Below are 6,239 nucleotides of genomic sequence, written 5' to 3'. Positions count from 1 at the left end.
AAAGGGAGAAAAACACATCGTTCCTTATTTGAAACTTTTGTAGTGAATGTAATAATTTAACGTAATTTACAGACTAGCAGATATATTTCTTGTCGAGGACAGTCTGATGTTTGTAAATATTCTCTCTTGGCTTCTTGTTTGTTTTATATATCATCCTCCATAATTCAGTTTTCCAATATTTGGTTGTTCACGTATCCAGTCCAAGATCATCAATAGCGCTTATCGGCAATTGATCCAATTTTTACGTATCACATCTGCAACATTTACATTTATTTATTTAGCAGATGCTTTTGTTCAGAGCGACGTACATCTCAGCAAAAATACAATTTATCATTACATTAAGAGAAAGAGACATGGCTGCAGACATATGACTTAAGTAAACCTAGTTTGTTACCTACCACTTGATGCATCGATTTTCATCGCTGGAGTAGGTGCATAAAATGCAGGATAGATAAATCCTAATAACCTCCCATCGTTTTTTTTTTCCTTCAATAAGATATACAAACAATCGCATAAAATCCTGGAGTAGCAGCTGTATAAAGGCTTATCTGGGGATGCTCATAAAGTTACGAAGCATGAATATCTACACCATACATGAGCTGGAGAGATCTTGGGCAAATTGGGTCCGGAAAAGGTGAGTTTTCAGACCCTTCTTGAATGTAGACAGAGTTTCCACAGTTCTGAGTGAGAGGGGAAGGTCATTCCACCACAGCGGAGCCAGAACCGAGAACCTCCATGCTTTACCTTTTGTGTGTGGGACCACCAACCGAGCAGAAGTAGAGGAGCGAAGGGGTCTGGCTGGGGTGTAGCAGTTGATCAAGTCTTGTAAATAGCTGGGAGCAGTTCTATTGATGCATTGGTACGCAATAACCAGGGTCCTAAATTTGATCCGGGGGCTATAGGAAGCCAGTGCAGAGAAACGAGTAGAGGAGATACATGGGAATGCTTTGCCAAGTCAAATGCAACTCGTGCAGCAGCATTCTGTATCAGCTGTAGAGGTTTGATGGCAGTAGCAGGAAGGCCACACAGGAGAGAGTTGCAGGAGTCCAGACGGGAAGTCATCATGGCCTGGACAAGTAGTTGGGCAGAGTCAGTTGTGAGGTAGGGACGGATCCGACGAATATTATGCAGGATGTATCTGCAGGACCGGGTTGTGGCTTCGATGTGCCGAGAGAAAGACAGACTCGTGTCAATCATTACTCCCAGAGTCTTAGCTGAGGAGGTAGGCAAAATGAGTGAGTTGTCCAATTTGATCGATAGGTCGTGACAGGAGGACGGGCCAGCTGGGAGGTGAAGAATCTCTGTTCTGGAGAGGTTGAGTTGTAGGTGGTGATCAGACATCCATGCAGAGATGTCCGACAGGCAGGCAGCAATGCGTGTGCAGATGTCTGATGCACCAGGTGGAAAGGAGAGGAAGAGCTGGGTATCATCAGCATAGCAGTGGTATTTGAATCCATGGGAGGCAATGACTGGGCCGAGGGAGGAGGTGTAGGTCAAGAAGAGCAGAGGATCCAGTACCGAGCCCTGTGGGACACCGGTTGAGAGGTGGAGGAGAAGAACGAGAGCTCTGCCAGACCACTTGATAGGATCTGTCAGATAGGTAGGACTCAAACTATCTTAGTGCTGCTCCTTTGATCCTTTGACTGTGTCGAACGCTGCAGACAGATTGAGGAGGATGAGGACTGAGGAGAGGGAGGTGGCTCTAGTGGCTTGGAGAGCATCAGGCATCGCCAGAAGGGCCATCTCGGTGGAGTGACCAACTGTGAAACCATTTTACTACGGTGTGATAAACTGAGACTGCACTTGAAACCGATGACCTGTGGGAAGCTTTTTAGGCATGAGATCGACTCCAGCTTAGTCTGTGTGGAGTTTGCATGTTCTCCCGGGTTCCTCGCACAGTCCGCAAACATGCAGTTCAGGGGAATGAGACACTCTAAATTGCCCATTTTTTGTGTAACTGTTGTGTATGTGGTTACCCTGCAATGGACCGGTGGCCCCACCCCGCCCCTGGCCCCCATCTTGGGCCCATTGGTTCTGGAAAAGTCTCTGGATTGCCTCAACCCTGACCAGTAGAAGCAGTTACCGGCAAGTGAGTGTGAGTGCACTCATTCACCATGTACCATTTCAGCTCTATTGTGTCGCTCTGCAGTTTTGCTTTAATTTATACAGTACATGAAGAATGACTTTCAATATAAAATGTAATGAAAAAAATTAATTGCTCTTGCCTTTATTCCAAATTTAGACTAAAAAACTCAAATGTACAATGATGAATATGCTTTCTAGACACAGGCCCACGTTTGCTACTATAACTCCTGGAATTATTCAAAAAAGTGGTTCAGACAAGATCAAAAAATACAAAAAATGACTTAATTGTTATTTTAAAGAGTTACACATTTTTTTCCTTGTGACAGACATATTTGGGGTGAACTTGGCATAGGGTTAGGACAAATTGATTTTTTTCCCATAAGAAATAATGAAACAAGTAATTTTGTTGGCAGGTTTTTCAGTAATCTCTCCATCATCAGGAATGAATAAGGACCAGAGAATGGGGGGGGATAAGTGTGTTTTTTTCAAATATATGAAATGCATCCGTTTAAAAATTCCCAGTGCAGTACAGTACCAGCCAGAACAGCAGGATTATTTTCTGATAACGTATGATTGTAAAAAATGTATTTGTGTGTGAAAGGAATGTTTTTCCATGATGAAATGCAGAACTCGGAAGGTATTAATTGAGCTCAGTGAAAGAAAGGCATTGGAAGGAGAGCAAGAACTGGCCCCATTGCTGCGGAGGGCGACCTGAGTTTCCTCACGTGAAATCTAATCACCTGCATAATGCATGGAATAACCACTTGACTCCGTGACACACCCCTACATGAAAGCTTCTGTGTGTGTGTGTGTCACGCATTCTCCCCTGGGCTGGGGACCACTGTCCAGACACTCGGTGTGCCTACATCCTTTGTCTTCACCTCTCGGCATTAATGGTAAGTCTTTCTACAGGTCAATGTTTAACCCGGCAGAAGAATACATTAGAAATGCATTAGTTTGTGAGGAAATATTGCAGGATTTCTTGCCCTCTATTGTCTCCCTCCATGTCCTCTGTATGTCATGCTTGTCTTGAGTTTGCTTCCATCCAGCTCCTTTTGAACTTTTACATGTTTATGGGTTTCTTTTGTTTTCCCAAAACAGCTCATCCATCACTGCCTCTAAGCGGTGCCTATGTGAAAATAATAATGTGCTTATGAAAGTTCCAGATCACAAGCATGTTACTGTGTGTCAAGATCACATTTTTGGACTTCTTTTCATGTGTACTGCAGATGTTTTGGTGGCTGCCTGCTGTGGCTGTTCTGCACCTGATGCTTGTTGGTGCAGAAGCCTTCTCCAGTGGCTTGGTCACACCAGCCTGCTACTCCATGGTCCCCGAACACTCGCCCAACTTGCCCCAGACCTCCCAGGCTCCTTACAGCGTATCTGTGAGCGACCTCACCTACAGCCCCGGGGGTGTAGTCGCAGGTGAGCAGCGGTACCACCCCAACCCCAACCCCACACACTGTAACTCGCCGATGACTTCTCTCCATTCCACATACAGGCACAAGCGAAGGGAAATCTGATCCCTGAATTTAACATTCTTTACATGTACACAGATTTGCTGCTGAGTGGACTCTGGATTAACAGTGGAGATACAATGAATGGCTGGTATACAGTGCTGCTTGAAAGTATGTGAACCCTGTAGGGATGGCCATTATTCTTGTATCAAATCTACATGTTAAATGTATAAAATGAATAAATGATTATGATTTACACACCTTCTTCTTGGTTAAATTATTGAAACTTGTTCGCTTATTTTTGCACCTGTTCTACTTCTGCCTTTCTACTACACACATGATTTCCTCTAAAGCAACATATGGAACTGGTCATTAGACACTTTTTATGTTTGATGACAAAGACTGCTTCTCATTAAATAACCATTACGTGGTAAGACTAAGTGACACAGGGGCTTCACCTTCAAGCAGCACTATATTTTGTGAGATAAATACAGTTGCTTTTTGAATAAACCTGCATGGTAAAAGTGATGTAATATGACAGTTAAGATACTGTATTTCCACCTAATATTTTTCCTCAAAACCATAAAGCAACAAAAATGTGACACGCAGTTGATTTCCTAAAAGGTGAATTAGCTGTAATTTCTAACTTGCAAATAAATACCAGTGTGTATATGAGTGTAAACAAGCTTTGCCTGTACAGAGTTGTTGTTCCGTTTGCAGTGACGCTTGAAGCTATTGGAAATTCAACGGTCTTCGAGGGGTTCCTATTGCAGGCTCGGACAGTGGGAGGAAAGGTCCCCGTGGGACGATTCACTGGCATTGACACCTCTCTGTCACAAGGCCTTGACTGTAACAACATCACTGTAAGCCCAGATATTGCAGTCATTTAAAATCTTTGTTCACTGGGATTATGAACAGCATTTAAATATTAGTTCAGCACACACTATAGGTTTTATACTCACCTAGTTCGTAAAATATTTTGCTGCTGAGGTTCAAGTATATTTCTACATATATTTGAGAATCTGTAAAGCCATGTGTCTCTGTCCCTTAATAAACCTGCTCGTTTTTACTCCAGAACTCTTCAGTGAGTCATTCATCTGCAGCAGAGAAGACGAAGCTTCAAGCTGCTTGGGAGGCTCCGAATGAGCCGCACCTTGGGGACGTTCAGTTCAGGTATTGCGCTCTGCATCCCGCAAGTGAGAAACATTCCCAAACTGATGTGCCTTTCACAGCCTCTCGGGCAATATGGATGTGTCATTTTTTCCAGTGCAACATTTGTCCGTGATTTTGAGCAGTTCTGGGTACAAGTGAATAGTTCAACGATCCAAGCAAGTTCCTCACCACAGCAAGTGGTAAATGTTCTGATTTAAACTCTTTTCCATTTTGCTTTTATAATTGTATTTTAAAAAAAACTGTTTAAACATTGCTGAAAATATTTCTTATTCTTCTGTTTTCAGAATTTCACTCACTTCAACTTCTGCTTGCTTGTTCTGCTTGGGATAATATTAGGTATTATAATATAATTTGTATTATTAGAAATATAAATTTAATAAAATTTCTATGTGTGGCTTTAAAAGTATTTAACATATTGTGGAATTAAGGGTTCTTACATGCACTGCCTCCTGGTTTTATAAAGGGTCAAGTTACACATTTTTGAAGGTAATCTTTTTCCAGTACATTGACTTTGTAATTCTGTTCTCTTCAGTTATCCATTTCTTAAAATTTTATTTATTGGTGAAACAAATGCACCCGTGATTACCTGCTCTGCTGAGAGCAGTAAAAGTCAAACACAATAAGGTGGTATTGCATTATTTCAACTCAACTCGTGTTCACAGCTCCCGATCAATAAGACGAGGAACATAACACGTTTATAGGATGAATAGGATAAGAATTTATGAAGACAATATAATTTGTTTTAACCATTTTAAACTGGTTTTACTGTAACTTGAAGTTAACATGTTTTATTCACTAGACATGTTTTTACAAAGGGGGGGTGGGGGGGCGCGGTGGCACGGACCGGGTCCTGCTCTCCAGTGGGTCTTGTGTTCAAGTCCCGCTTGGGGTGCCTTGCGACGGACTGGCATCCCGTCTTGGGTGCATCCCCTCCCCCTCCGGCCTTACGCCGTGTTGCCGGGTGGGCTCCAGTTCCCCGCGACCCCGTATGGGACAAGCGGTTCAGAAAATGTGTGTTTTTACAAAACCTATTCTGGAATTAAATTATGTGACATCTGTATTAAGCTTTTATTCATTATGACCTAGTGATAAGGGACTTTTGACTGCCCCATTTCCAGTCCCAATTGTGTTTGTAAGGGGAGGAGCCAATGTAATAGACACAAGGTTAAACTCATCACTGTATGATTCAAATATAAGGACTGATCTGATTATTAAATGAAATACAGTACTGGGGTATTGCAGACATTGTCAGAAATAGGAAATTGCAGTATTTGGATTGAGAAATGCCAAGGTGTGGTAAAAAAAAAAAAAAAAAAAAACAAAAAAAAAAAGCACCACCTGAACTGTATTATAATTCCAATGAATTGTGGAACATATAGTCACCCTTTTAGACAGCGCTACATGACCACCTCTGCCTTTAAATTATCTATACATCTGTATGTATTTGCAGTTTCCCAGTGGATTGTCTCTGCTGTGATTAGTGTTCTAATTTTTAAAAAAGTGGGATGAGCCTTTGAGTGACTT

The sequence above is a fragment of the Scleropages formosus genome, chromosome 3 (assembly GCF_900964775.1).
Source record: "Scleropages formosus chromosome 3, fSclFor1.1, whole genome shotgun sequence".
Taxonomy (NCBI): domain Eukaryota; kingdom Metazoa; phylum Chordata; class Actinopteri; order Osteoglossiformes; family Osteoglossidae; genus Scleropages; species Scleropages formosus.
Note: the sequence above shows the minus strand (reverse complement) of the source record.